This window comes from Chiloscyllium plagiosum, chromosome 19 (assembly GCF_004010195.1).
Source record: "Chiloscyllium plagiosum isolate BGI_BamShark_2017 chromosome 19, ASM401019v2, whole genome shotgun sequence".
Lineage (NCBI taxonomy): Eukaryota > Metazoa > Chordata > Chondrichthyes > Orectolobiformes > Hemiscylliidae > Chiloscyllium > Chiloscyllium plagiosum.
In genome coordinates this window covers 12,301,871-12,317,474 of record NC_057728.1, presented here as the reverse complement: position 1 = coordinate 12,317,474, position 15,604 = coordinate 12,301,871, and the positions used below count along the sequence as shown (strand labels likewise).

The window sequence follows — 15,604 nt, the reverse complement described above, 5'->3', positions numbered from 1 at the left end:
TAATCTAAACGATCATTTACAACCATCTGTGGAATATCCTTTAGGGGCTGACTATCTTTTTGTAACAACTGGCAACAGTGGTGTAACTTCTCGATATCGAATAACATTTGGAGTCTGACCACTGCCCTTATGGAGGAAAATAGTCAACTTTACAAATGGTTCTTTTAAAACAATTATTCACTTGTTATCACCACCGTACATTTTTCATGTTTGAAGTTCCTTTTCAGTCCATGTTTATAACTCAAGAATAACGATAAGAAAATAGTTTCACATGTTCATAACATTTAGTTGATTGTTAGACCAATATAAATAAATCAAACTTAACTCCAGCTTTAACAATAATTGACATGTATACAGTGTCACGTGGTGGGGTCTAAGTAAAGATTGAAATTAATTGCAAAGCATGGAGCGGGGTTATCAGTTTAATTGCTAAAATGAAATTTCAAGAGAGACCTTAGAGTGTCACAGTAAAGCTGGTAAAGAAAAAAACAATAGAATTGGCTCAGTGACATAGTTTGAATTGAATACTGATGTGAATTGCAACAGGAATGACCTGTTCTTTGAAAAGAATTTTTGCCAATATGTTTATGTTACAGAGCACTCATTTGTGAAAAAGTTATTGTTTGGTAACCAGATTATTTTAAACTAAAAAACTAGGGAAGAATGAACATTCCTAGTGAACAATGCTACCAAGGTTCAAAACAACAAAAGGATCATGCGATTTATTGGATCTCAGAAATGATGTCAAACTTTTCAAAAGCCCAAAGAAATCTTATGGAGAAGATGTTAAAAGACAGTTCAACACTGAACAGTTCTGCAGAATGTGGAAAAAACAGATTAGAATTCTTTTTTGAAAATTGAAGGAAAAAACGAGTTAGAATAGATATTGATGGCCCTATTTCTACCGAAAGAATTATAGTGAGGCTATCAATGTTCAATGTTAATTAGTAAATTGGGCAGCAATCTATGAAATCTGTACTCAATGGGAATACCATGAAGTTGCTGTCAGATTTGCTCTGCTCCTTTACAAATTACTCACCCACTATACAATAGAAAAGATTAGGATTTCTTCAATGGTGTGCTCGTGCATTTTTCATGATTTATGAATATTACTGCCCAAAAATATCTGGTACTAAAATCTTACTTTTTCCAAGGGCACGTTTCCATTCCTTCAGTTCTTTTTTTTAAACTATTGTTGAAGACTTCACAAAAGTAAAATAAAACTTTCTTTGTATACTTAAAGTCTCTTGTCCTCTACTTTGGTTTTCTGACATGACTTTATATCACTAAATATCCTATTCCTTAATGAGGGAGGAACATATCAATGCAAGGACAAAGTTAAAACATTTATAATCAAGGTCAATCAGAAATGTTGAATGGATGATCCTGCTCAAGGTCTCTGAGGTCCCCAGCATTAAAGATACTGTTCTTCAGCCAATTCTACTCGTCCACTTAACACAAAAAAACAGGTGAAGGCACTGTATATAGCAAAGGTCATATGTAAACACATTTGGACTGCTGTACTGAAGACTTCAGCTCCAGGACTAGTCATGGCCTTAGCCAAGTTGTGCCAATGTCTACAATACTAGAATCTCCCTAATATTGTGGAAAATTGCCCAGAAAGGAATGTCTCAAAATTAGGACAACAAACACTTGCTGCACAATGGTAGTATCCCTACCTCTGAGCCAGAAGGCATTCGTCTCATCTGCTAAAGAATTATGCCTGTGAATTGATCAATTAAAAATACATGTATCTACAAAGGAGGACAAATTGAATTTGACCAATTGACACTCCATCATTCTAAATCTTAATCATCAGCAAGATAATTGAAATTATCATACTGCGCTTGTACACAAATAACCTGCTTACAGATATTAATTTCGGGTTGTCAGAAGACTAAATGTTTCTGACCTCATTACAGTCCTGGAGAAGGAAAAGAGTAGCAAATGCTTGAGAACACCAACTTCAAGTTTCCCTCTAAGTTACCCACCATCCGGACTTGGAAATACATCACTGTTCTTTCATTGTTCTTGGTCCAAAAATCCTGGAACTCCCTCCCACAGATACTGTAGATCTACCTACACCAAACAGACTGTAGGGTTTCAAGAAGGCAGCTCACTACCACCTCCTTAAGGGCAATTAGGGATGGACGATAAATGCTGGTGTCAGCAAAGCCTAATTTCCCTGAATGAATTTTAAAAAAAGATTGTGATCTCTACCTTCTGGATGGTCAAGAAATCTTATCCCATATTTTACCTTGGCATTATTTTAAAGAAATATATTATTGCCACATCTATTGTCCTAACAAAGTGATATTCTCATCTTATTATCAATAATTTTTCTACATATTGTATGTACAACTGCACACTGGGAAATGCTGCAATCCTTATTTTCAGCCAATATGAGATTATCATAGTGAAGGAATAGGACTGCTCAGAATTAATTCCTGGTTTACAGTTGCCTTGGTTTCTCACTGGACAGTCGATGTTTTTAAAAAATTAACCCAAAGACCATTTCCAACTAAGCTTGGCAAACATTTCTGTTTCCATTAAGAAGAGCCAATGTGTCAGAGTAACCTTTCCATTAATTCTTTCAGTTTTACCATATGTGAAACAACCAGTTACTGGCTGCAGTAAATTATACTTCTGACAGCATGATGTGTTAAACAGAGCAGCACTTTTCAACCACTGCATCAAAACACACTGTCATGCCAACTGTGTCCAAAGTCAGTGACCACACTATCGCATAGACAAAAGAGTACTTTTTTTCATGAAGACAATTAACAATTAAAATCATAGTGATGGAGAAAAAAATATGGTGATAAGCACTGTACTGACTTCCATTTGAGGGCTCAAAATAGAAGGTACTGCTACACAGGAGGCAGCAGAAGGCGAGAGATAAATGGGTCATTAACCAGAGTCCAAACAACTCACTCAATTCGGTTGTATACAGAACTGTGCACACCGCCCACTTGTTGAATCCACCCCCGACAAGAAGAGGCCGACATCAATGATATTCATGGTGTTAGTACTTTCTGTTTTTATTCCACATCACAAAAAGAGAGGAAGAGGAAGAGGCAGGAACCTAGTAAACAAATTCGAGAAATGTAGAGGGGGAGGGAGAGAGACAGCGCCAGAAAATAAATTGCTGCGTACACCAAGTCGGCCGACATTCCTCAAAGACTCGATCAACAGTAATCTACAATGTGCACAAAACTACACACGTCGCTCTTTCTCTCTCACACACACATACTCAACGCTGCTACGGAATTAAAAAATAGCACTGCCTATGTATCTGACTGCTCAGAGCAGAACTGCACAAGGATCTATTGCAGAGCAGAAATCCACTTACTGAGGAATGGGGAGTCAGGCTAATCTGATGGCACAATTTTTGTAAACATGCTGGACTTTTTCAGAACTTGGAACACTTCACATTGCCATGGAGACAGCGAGCAAAACCCAGCAGCAAATCTTTCGGTAAAAGAGCCACCGTGGGGGTGGGAGGGCAAGGGCTGCACAAAGTAGCGTCGTCTTTAACTCGGAGTGGTGATAATCCAAGACAGGAAATGTCAGCACTGAGCCTGTGCAAAATGGTCGGTTTGACAGGCACTTGTAAAAACAGCGCAAAAAAAAAGTTTCAGGTCCTGCCAATCGGACACCGTGAGTTCAGAGCAAAAACTTGAACCTCTGCCAAAATCAGCAAGCGCAGAATCCTGAGCAGCATTTCCCCACTGTTTACCAGCCATTTATCCAACCGCTGGGTCACAAGAGAAATTTGAAAACACAAACACCAGATGAAGTCTCCCCAGAGTGACCCTCGAGGTCCAACTGATTTGATTTTAACACAGCTGTCGAGTGCAGGAAAGCTAAAGCTAACCCTAACCACCAGAAACCAGGAGCCTTGAGCAATACCACCTCTCTTACAAATCAACACTGTGCCAGCAGCAAAAAAAAACAATAATGCCTGAGTCAACATATTTTATTTTGCCAAGAACAGAATATCTCCAACTCAAAAGCTAAACGTGCGATTTGTCAATGAAAGATTTTCTTACAAAACAAACTAAAAGCCTTTCAATTTTATACTCTCCAATATAAATAATCAACATCAGTCTGTTTTAATAAGACCATACGTAATTGACTTAAAGACCGTTTTTGTAATCACTGCAAAAGTTTTAGATGTTTGAAAAATGAAAAACAATATTATACAGTAAAATAACGCATAAATCATGCAACACTCCTTATTCACTTGCAGTGGCCTTCTTAGTACTGTAATGAACCTTAAATTACTTATTTGCATCTCAGTTTCAGAATACTCCAGCCTGTAGTACACACTTCCTGTATTACAGCATTCCTACCTGCCAACTGCGACATGCTCAATGCTGCAGGTGAAATGAACAATAAGTAAAACTCATTGTAGAAGCTTTTAACTCTTTCACGCAATTCTACTGAAAGTCACTTCATGCAAGCTTAGATAAAGAAAAATCCAGGGTTCTTGCTCAAAATAAACAAAAAAGGATATTTCCCCACCTACCAATTTCTGCTCCTCCTCTTTAGTTTTCGTTTGCTGCTAACAAAATGCTTCTCAGAGCAGTGTCTACATCACATGCACACTGGGTACGACCATTACATTTGGCTCACTTAAAATAGCCTTTGGATTATGTGCCAACATCTTGCGAATGCTTCCCTCTGAAATGGCTACAGGATTACAACAATCGACCAGCCAGCTGTGACTCAGTGGTAACACTCACACTTCTGATTCAAAAAGTTGTCATTTTCAAACCCTAATCCAGCTTCTAAAGCACTAATCTAGCCTAAGACACAAGTGCAGAACGGGGGAAAACTGTACTAACAGAAGTGCCATGTTTTAGATGAGATGTTAAACTAAGGCCCTATTTGCCCTCTCACATAGACGCATAAGATCTCACGATATTATTTCAAAGAGCATCCAGAGAGTTATTCCTGACGCTTGCTCATCCCTCAGGCAATGTTATCTGTTCACCTCGTTGGTCTTTATGAGAACTAACTGTGTTAATAATGATGTGGAGGTGCTGATGTTGGACTGGCGTGGTCAAAGTTAAAAATCCCACATCAGGTTACAGTCCAACAGGTTTATTTGAAAGTACAATACAGCTCTGAAAGCTAGTACTTTCAAATAAACCTGTTGGACTGTAACCTGTTGTTGTGCGATTTTTAATTGTGTTAATAATGGCTGCCATATTTCCTCCATTGCAACAGGGGCCACACTTCAGAAGTACTTCATTGGCTATGGAGTATTTTGTAAATCCTGATAGTCCAAAAAGATACTACAGCAACTAAAATGTTTCCTTTTCATTTGTAAGGTTTATCTACATTTGCATGCAGAGTGTTGGGGAAATAAAAGCTCAGACAGAGAAATTCTTGCTGCTATCAGCTATCCAAGCATGCTTCTATATGTCAGGCAAAGGACAGAACTGGGTTTGGATATAATCCATCCGAAGGTTAAGTGGCTGTCAGACACTTACCATTCAAAAACTTAAGGAACAACTACTTAAGCAAAATACCGGAGATTTAAGACTCTCGAAAAACTAAACCACAGCAGAACACAAAAGCAAGGAGGGAATTATTAACTTCTCATCCCAGTTTCCAGATCCTTCCATGGCCTGCCTTTGATTTCTCTGTAATCTTCTCCAGTCCCATAGCCCTCTGCCATATCTGAACTCATCTAATTCTGTATCAACAATTTAATTGCTCCACCAGTAATGATTGTGAAAGTGCTGGAATTCATCTCCAAATCTCTCTGCCTCCCGGTATCCTTGGACAGGGAGCACGCAATGTCCATCAATGCTCTTGATGCCTTTAGAGAGAAGTGGGCACCGCAGGGTATAGTGTTTTATTTCCCCCTCCAAATCAATTTTGATTTAGTCCCTTCCCTCTCTTCCTACCTCCCCCTCATTTTTGATAGTTTGCATTGACCTTAAAAAGTATTGCCCTTAAAAATATATAATTGGCTACATGGGTGTTTTATTGGTGGCTGTTAGTGTTTAAAAAAATAGAAACAAAAAATAGTCACAATGATTTTGGTGATGGGAAAGTCACTCTGTTGTGCGAGACAGCACTTCTGGGCTTTTTAAAAATAACCTTCACGCCTGGTTCTTGAAGTGCAGTGGGAGAGTCCCTACCTCTGAACCAGGAGAGCTGGGTTCAAGGTCTACTTGCTCCAAAGGTGCGTAATAATATCTCTGAATAGGTCGATTAGAAAAAAAGAGTAAGAGTTATACAGCAGGAAAACAGAGCCTTCGATCCAACTCCTCCATACCGACCAGATATCCTAAACTCATCTGGTCCCATTTGCCAGAATTTCGCCAAAACCCCTCTAAATCTTTCTTATTCCTGTACCCTTCCAGATGTCTTTTAAATGATGTAATTGTACCAGCCTCCACCACCACCTCTGACAGCTCATTCCACACGCACCAGATCTTAGGTCCCTTTTAAATCTTTCCCCTCTCATCTTAAACCTATGCCCTCTAGTTTTGGACTCCCCTATCCAGGGAAAACAAAGTCATTGGCTATCCACCCTAATCATGCTCATGTTTTTATAAACCTCTATACAGTTACCCCTTAACTTCTAATGCTCAAAAATGAAGAAAAACTATCTCTCTGCCTTTCCCTCTTTTCTCCATTAAGACAATCCTCAAAATCTACATCTTTGAAAAAGCTTTGGCCTATCCACCCAAAGATAATTTTATGTATCTTGGTGTTAAGTTTGGCTTCATAATTTTCCAGTCAAGCCTCTTGGGATTTATCATTCCATTAAAGGGGCTATATAAATAGAATTGTTGCTGTTAATATTATATAATATTTCACAACATCTTAGTTAGGCTGCAATTAGAGTTGTGTGTACATTTTTGAAAATCCTATTAAAGGTGTGATAATAAAAGCAATGAGAAAGAGTCACAGGTACACCAATTTTACAAACAGAAATGAGCTGCTTAGCAGTCTCCATCTACCATCCACAAAAGCAACAGTCTAAAGTTCGTGGATCCACTCAGTTCACATGTATCCTTCCCTCAGTTAAATCTATGCTGGGACTTTGACGGAGCAACATACCCAATTCCACTCCTCCAACTTCTTCCTTTGCAGATAATAATTCAACTCCCTCTTCAGTGCCTTCACTGAAATTGCATCTAGATTGATAGAGTCTTAGGGATGTGTAGGATGAAAACAGATCCTTCCGTCCAACTCATCCAAGTGACCAGATACCCTAACCTAATCTAGTCCCCACCTGCTAGCATTTGGCCCATATCCCTCTAAACTCTTCCTACTCATATACCCATCCAGAAACCTTTTAAATGTTGTAATTGTACCAGCCGCCCACCACCTCCTCTGGCAGCTCAGTGCACTCTGAGGTAACCTTCTTCACTGTCCACAGCACCACCAATACTGGTGTCAACTGCAATACCTCCTATATTCACATTTAAATAATTGATATACATGACAAAAAAAAAAGAGTGGACCCAGCATCGATTCTTCTGGTCACAGACCTTCAATCTGTAAAACAACCCTCCGTCTCCTACTTTCGAGCCAATTTTGTATCCAAATGACTAGCTCTCCCTATATTCCATGTGATCTAACCTTACTAACCAGTCTACCATGCAGAACCTTGTTGAATGCCTTGCTGAAGTCCATATGGACAACGTCCACTGCTCTGCCTTTAATCTTCTTCTTCACTTCTTCAAAAAACCTAATCAAGTGAGTGAGTCCAGATTTCCCCTGCACAAAGCCATGTCGACTATCCCTAATCAGTCCTTGCCTTTCCAAATACATGTAAATCCTGTATCATAATCCCCACCAAAAAAGTTACCCACCACTGACCTCCAACTCACCAGTCTATAGTTCCCTGGCATTTCCTTACCACCTTTCTTAAATAATGGCACCACATCAGCCAACCTCCAGTCTTCCAGCACCTCACCTGAGACTATCAATGATAATAACAAATATCTCAGCAAGGGGCCCAGCGATCACCTCGCTAATTTCCCACAGAAGTTCTGGAGTACACCTGATCAGGTCCCTGGGATTTATCCACCTCTTTCAAGGTGTACAGCACCTCTGCCTTTGTAATATGGATGCTTTTCAAAATATTGCTATTTATTTATGCAAGTTCTCGACTGTCTATATTCTTCTACACAGTAAACACTTGATGCAAAATACTCATTTAGTATCTCACTGTTCTCTTGCGGTTCCACACATAAATGGCCTTGTTGATCTTTAAGGGACCCTATTCTCTCCCTGGTTACTCTTTTGTCCTTAATGTATTTGTAGAATCTCTTTGGATTCTCCTTCACACTATCTGCCAAAGCTATCTCATGTCCCCTTTATGCCCTCCTGATTTCCCTTGAGTTATATTCCTACTGCCCTTACACTCCTCTAGGGATTCACTTGGTCCCAACTGTCTATATCTGACATATGATTCCTTTTTTGACCAGAGCTTCCATTTCTGATATACAGCATCCACACCTCTTTTAGTTTTTATTTAGTATTTAACTCACTGCCACATCTCTTCTAGGCATGTTCACCTTGAAGACGTTCTGCTCCTCTGTCCAATGGGATTTCCATTCCAATCTTTTTTCTTGTCCACCAATATTAATTTCATTGTCACTCCTGGTGTTTGATTATTATTCCACAGCCACGTCACATTCGTCAGTGACTGTCTCCAGTTCAGACTCATCCCACATGGATTCTAACTCAAGTTTCATCCCTTGTGCTTTGAATCCACCCCCAATCATAGGCATCTCCGTGATGTTCAATGTTTCACAGATAGCTGCTCTCACAAGTTTGTTAGGGTTACCATGTGGCTACATGAATGCACGGAGTATGGTAAATGAGATTGGGGAGTTGGAGCCACAGATAGCCACACGGAAATACAATATTGTGGCTGTAACAAAGTCCTGGCTCACCGAAAGTCAGGGTGGATATTAAATGTTTCTGGATGCAAGGTGTTCGGTAAACATGGGCAAGGAAGGAAATGAGGAAATGGGTATTGATGAATGAAAATATTTTAAGTGCTGGAGAGAAAGGATGTTCTAGAGGGGTTAGAGACAATATATTTGGCTGGAGCTAAGGAACAAAAACGGACGCAACTTAATTGCTCATTGTAGTCTAGAGGTCACAACCTAGCAGTATGGATATAGAGGAACAAATTTGCAAGGCAACTAGAGAGAGAAATACAAGAATTATATAGGAGATTTGATTTACCCAAATACAGACTGGATAATAGTAGTTTAGAGAGCTGAGAAGGGTAAAGTTCTTCGAGTGTATCTAGGAAAACTTTTTATAGCAATACGTTTACAGTCTAATGTGAAAGTGAGACAGGTCAAATATATCAAGTGTCAGAAGAAGACCATTTAGGAGGCAAGTATAATTGTATCATAAGCCTGGCTATGGAAAAGGACAAGAAATAATCCAAATTGGAAATAATTAACTGAGGAAAAGCCTCCTTCAATGAGGTAAGAACAGGTTTGACCCAGATAAACTATAGTCAGAGGTTGGCAGGAGAAGCGGTAATGAAACATTGGGCTGCTTTTAAAAGAGATAGATCAGGTATAATCAAGATATATTTCCACAAAGGGGGAAAGATGGGGCAAACAAACCCAAATCCTGAATGATAATGGGAACAGAGATAAAGATGAAGAAGAAATGTGCTTATAATAGATATCAGCTGGTCAATTCAATTGTTATCTGGCTTAGTATAAGTTCAGAGGAGAATTGAAAAAGTAAGTAAAAAAAAAAAGGAAAAATAGGCTGGCAGCTAAAATAAAAAGAAATCCAGATATATTGTGTGGGCACATAACTAGTAAAAATGTTAAAGATAGAGTGGTGCTCATCAGACACCGAAAAGAGGATTTATATATTGGAGGCATGACATTTTTAAATTTAGTGTGTCCAGTCTTGTGAGAGACATGAGGCAACAAAACTCTGCCTTTGGCCATGGTCTACAAAATTGTAACATGTAGGAGCAGAAGCAGATCATTTAACCCTTCAAGTCTGCTCCATTATTCAATGAGATTATGGCTGATGGTTGCTTTTTCACCATAATCTTGATTCCCTTAATGCTTAGCCCCGAATATGCTTAATGGTGCAACCTTTACAGTCCTCTGTAGTAAAGAATTCCACAGAGTCACTACCATCTGAGAGAAAATAAATCCTTTTCACTTCTGTTTTAAATGGGCGACCCCTCACTCTGAGATTATGCACTCTGGTCCTAGACTCTCCCATAAGGGGGAACAACCTTTCTGCATGTATCTTGTCAAACCCCTAAGAATCTTCCATGTTTCTATAGTGTCACCTCTCATTCTTGAAAATGCCAATGAGTACAGAAACAACATACTCAACCTCTCCTCGTAAGACAGTCTCACGAATACAGGGATCAATTTAGTGGACTGCCTCCATTAGCTAAGAGGACCAAAACTGTTCACAGTATTCCAGTTGTGGTCTAACCAGTGCCTTTTATAGTTTTAGCGAAAGCTCCCTTTTGTTATAGAGTCAGAGTCATAGAGATGTACAGCATGGAAACAGACCCTTCGGTCCAACCTGTCCACGCCGAACAGATATCCCAACCCCCTCTGGCAGCTCATTTCATACACGTACCAACCTCTGCATGAAAAAGTTACCCCTTAGGTCTCTTTTATATCTTTCCTCTCTCACCCTAAACCTAGGCCCTCTAGTTCTGGACTCCCCGACCCCAGGGAAAAGACTTTGTCTATTTACCCTATCCATGCCCCTTATAATTTTGTAAACCTCTGTAAGGTCACCCCTCAGCCTCCGACGCTCAAAACAGCCCCAGCCTGTTCAGCCTCTCCTTCGAAAAGAAGGCCAACATTCCATTTGCCTTTCCTATTATCCACCAAATTTGGATACTAGTTTTTTGTGATACATGCATGAGGACTCCCTAATCCTTCTATCCGGAAGCTTTCTGCAGTTTTTCTCCATTTAAATAATTTTCAACTCCTCTATTTTTCACACCAAAATGCATAACTTCATATTTTCCCACGTATGTACAATCTTCCAATTTTTGCCCACATCATATGAGTTATATCCCTCTGCAGACTCATCATTGTTTCATCTTCACTACTTGCCTTCTCACCTATTTTTGAGTCATCCACAAACTTTGTTGTAGCAAATTCACTTCCCTTATCCAAGTTATTAATATATCATGTAAATAATAGCATCCCCAACACTAATGCCTGCAGCATTCCATTACTTATATCGTAAAAGTTTACCAGAAACATGCTAGCTTTCCTCAATTCCTGCAAATTTGTCAGGAGAGTATTGATTTTGTCCCGAATTATCATGTCGAAAAGTTTCCCCACCATCTGGTTTAAAATGACAGTAGTTTCAGTGCTAATTTCTTATTTTAAAGGAAGAATAAAAAAACAATGGTCAGTGCTACATCAAATTCCATATCAATCAATCAATCAATTAGTATCCTTGAATATAAATCTCATCTCATCCTGTCTATATCCCAAAAATGGCCCTTCTATCACGACTCTGTCTTCTATTAATTAGTACACTAATATGAACAGAGATGAATATCTCCAATACCATTAGGTTACTCGATAAGATAAGAGCCAATGTGCAATACCTTATCAAAAGCCTTTTGGATATCCAAATATGTTACATCCAATGCTTTCCTTTTATCTATCCTTGTTACTTCTCAAAGAATAAACATGATAAATTTATCAGGCATGATTTCAACTTTGTGAATCCATGCTAAATCTTCTTGATCACATTGTGTATTTCTTACTGCTCTGCTATCATGTACTTCTCATTAGATGCTAACATTAGACATTAACATTGGCAGGTCCTCTAATTTCCGCCCATAGTCCAAAGCGGATACTCTAGTTTCCTCCCAAAGTCCAATGGTGGATTGGCCATGCTAAATTGCCCAAGGGTGTGCAGGCTAAACAGGTTAGCCTGATAAATGCAGGGTTACAGGGATAATGTAAGGGCTGGGTTTGGATGGGATGCTCTTTGGAGGGTCGGTGCAGATTCAATGGGCTGAACAGTTCTTTTTAGACTGTAGTGATTCTATGATTTTTCCCAATAACCAATGCGAAGCAAATGTAATCCAAGTCCAATGGCTGTTTCCCTCCAGCCCAGTGTTGTCCTGTCTTGCAAGCCCTCCTTAAATATACTTCATCTGTCTTCTTTAGGTGATCACCAGATGGTGTCCAGTTTGCTGCTAATCATGTGGGGCACACATTGACCGGCAAGAAAGGTGCCCTGCCAGTTTGAATCAACTCTCTGTCATGATGTCCTGAAAACACCTCTGACCAGTCCTTTGTAGCACTTCTTCATTGTTGATGTTTTCTCTCCATGTGATGGCCTGGATCTTGTAGGCAGCATTCATGGAAGATATCCAACTTACATAACACATTTGCTGTTCTCTTCTATTTCTGGCTGGCATAGATTGTAGATGGTAACACTGTAGGCATGCAAAATTGAAGCTTCATAGTTGTGTCAATGGTGTTGAATTCTTACACCCTGTGGAGCCGCTAAAAGACCGACGCTGCTTTCCAATTCTTGTGCGAATACTGATCGCTATATCAGTCTTCCTAGAGATGCTGCTTTTTAGGAAGGCGAAGTAGTCAACATCGATATCCTCAATATTCTATTGTTCAAAGGAACCTTTTATGATGGTCCACTCTTCAGTGTCTTGTGTCTTGGCCTCCTTGCAGCTAATGTTTGCAGCAATCTTTGTTGAATAATGGTCACATATTGGAATTCACACATTTCTTCAGCCAGAAAGGTGATGTTATCTGTGATAGAGCATGGCTAAGGTATTAAATGAATTCTTTACATCTGTCTTGGGTATCAAATAGACCGTCTCCACTTAAAGCTGATAAGGCACCAGGACTAGATGAAAGTTATCTAAGGTTACTGACGTAATGAGTGCAGAATTTACTAAGCACTGGTAAAGTACTGCACAACGGACTTGCAAGCAAAGTTCAAGCTCATGAAATAAAACACAGTTGCAACATGGATGTAAAAACTGACTGGATGACTGAAGGTGAGCTGCGGTTGTTTTTCAGACTACAGCAAGGTTTTGTGTCAGGCCCCCTGCTCTTCCTGGTAATAAGTGAATGACATTAATGGTATATAAAGCACAACCAGAGGATTTGCAGCCAATACAAAACTTGAAAGTATTGTGAACAATAATTACGATTAAAGAAAATTTAATGCAGAAAAGTATGAAGTGGGTATTTCAGTAGGAATGACACAAATCAACAAAATAAATAATTTGGTACAATTCTAAGGAAGGTGTAGGAGTACAATGCAAATGTGCATAGATTATTGAAGTTGGAAATTTAGATTGAGAGTACCTAATAAAGTGTACAGTATTCCAAGTTTTAATAGGGGCATAACTTACAATAGCAAGGAAAATAGTGATTGGTTCTGGGCACCACACTTTCAGAAGCAATGTGAAGGTATTGGAGGGGGTGCAGAAAAGATTCACAATAAGAGTTATAAGAAATAGACATTAGAGTTACGAAGTCAGATTGGAGAAGACCAGGTTAAGATGACGGTTGATGGAGGTATTCAAAGTCATAAAGGCACTTCACAGTATAGACAGAGAGAAACGTATCAACTGATGAAAGAATCAAGAATGAGAGGGCACTTATTTCCGATAAATGGCAAAAAAAGCAATGACACAACTTGAAACCTCTTTAAATGTATTTCAGATGCTAACTATTTTCTACAAGGTTCGAGAGCACGGTGGTGGAAGGTTCAATCAAAGCATTCTCAAGAGGGAGTTGGTTTATTATCTGAGAAGGAAGAATGTACAACACTACTTGGATAAAGTAGGGTAATGGCAATGGGTAAATTGTTCCTTTTGAAAACCTGCAGGAATACAACGAGCCAAAAGACCTCCTTCCCTGCTGTAACTTAAGATTCGAGATTGAAAACGGTGACTGATCAAGTCAAGTTGCCAGTCTTAAGACCAAAGGGCTGTTCTCTTATCAGAGAGATGGCTGGTGGTGATTTAACCGGAGGGCCAACAGACCTCAGGTCAGTGGAGAGGTTGAGAAGGAGAGTCCTTCATGGCAAGATCAATTGTATTAGGGGACTCTCCAGTCCGAGGTACAGACAGACATTTCTGTGGGCAGCAGCGAAAAATCAGAATGATGTGTTGCTTTCCTGGTGCCAGGATCAAGGATGCCTCAGAGAGGGTGCAGAATGTTCTCAAGGGGGAGAGGGGCCAGCAAGAAGTCATTGTCCACATTGGAATGGAAAAGGTTGAGATTCTGAAGGGAGATTACAGAGAGTTAGGAAGGAATTTAAAAAGGAAGTCCTCGAGAGTAGTAATATCTGAATTACTCCCGGTGCTACAAGCTAGTGAGGGTAGGAATAGGAGAATAGAGCAGATGAATGCATGGCTGAGGAGCTGGTGTATGGGAGGATTCACATTTTTGGATCATTGGAATCTCTTTTGGGGTAGAAGTGACCCGTACAAGAAGGACGGTTTGCACCTAAATTGGAAGGGGACTAATATACTGGCAGGGAGATTTGCTAGAGCTGCTCGAGAGAATTTAAACTAGTAAGGTGGGGGGGTGGGACCCAGGGAGATAGTGAGGAAAGAGATCATTCTGAGACTGGTACAGCTGAGAATAGAAGCGAGTCAAACAGTCAGGGCAGGCAGGACAAGGTAGGACTAATAAATTAAACTGCATTTATTTCAATGCAAGGGGCCTAACAGGGAAGGCAGATGAACTCAGGGCATGGTTAGGAACACGGGACTGGGATATCATAGCAATTACAGAAACATGGCTCAGGGATGGGCAGGACTGCCAGCTTAATATTCCAGGATACAAATGCTACAGGAAGGATAGAAAGGGAGGCAAGAGAAGAGGGGGAGTGGCGTTTTGGATAAGGGATAGCATTACAGCTGTGCTGAGGGAGAATATTCCTGGAAATACATCCAGGGAAGTTATTTGGGTGGAAATGAGAAATAAGAAAGAGGTGGTCACCTTATTGGGACTGTATTATAGACTTCCTAATAGTCAGAGGAAAATTGAGAAACAAACTTGTAAGGAGATCTCAGCTATGGGCGGCACGGTGGCACAGTGGTTAGCACTGCTGCTTCACAGCGCTAGAGACCCGGGTTCAATTCCCACCTCAGGCGACTGTGTGGAGTTTGCACATCCTCCCTGTGTCTGCAATGGGTTTCCTCCGGGTGGTCCAGTTTCTTCCCACAGTCCAAAAATGTGCGGGTTAGGTGAATTGGCCATGCTAAATTACCCATAGTGTTAGGTGATGGGGTAAGTGTAGAGGAATGGGTCTGCACGGTGCGTTGTGTTCCGGCGGGTTGGTGTAGACTTGTTGGGCCGAAGGGCCTGTTTCCACACTAAATAATCTAATCTAATCTGTAAGAATAATAGGGTGGTTATGGTCGGAGATTTTAACTTTCCAATCATCGACTGGGACAGCCATAGTGTTAAGGGTTTAGATGGAGAGGAATTTTTAAGTGTGTACAAGAAAAGTTTCTGGATTCAGTATGTGGATGTACCTACGAGAGAAGGTGCAAAACTTGACCTACTCTTGGGAAATAAGGCAGGGCAGGTGACTG

At 40.0% G+C, this 15,604-nt stretch overlaps 1 protein-coding gene across 12 annotated transcripts in view; it reads right to left on the bottom strand.

The window, feature by feature from the left end:
• Positions 1-15,604, bottom strand: part of LOC122559522 (ataxin-7-like protein 1) — a 244,320-nt gene that overhangs the window by 136,281 nt on the left and 92,435 nt on the right. For 2 of the 12 annotated variants that reach the window (XM_043709119.1, XM_043709122.1), the window contains exons 1-2: positions 3,353-3,628; positions 2,935-3,085 (exon numbers count right to left, since the gene is read on the bottom strand). The exons of 8 other annotated variants lie outside the window; for them this stretch is intronic. The gene's annotated coding sequence lies outside the window, so the exon portion shown is untranslated. Of the gene's footprint in view, positions 1-2,934; positions 3,086-3,352; positions 3,629-15,604 lie in introns of those variants that run through there. 2 more of the 12 variants (XM_043709121.1, XM_043709118.1) reach the window with 2 other exon arrangements.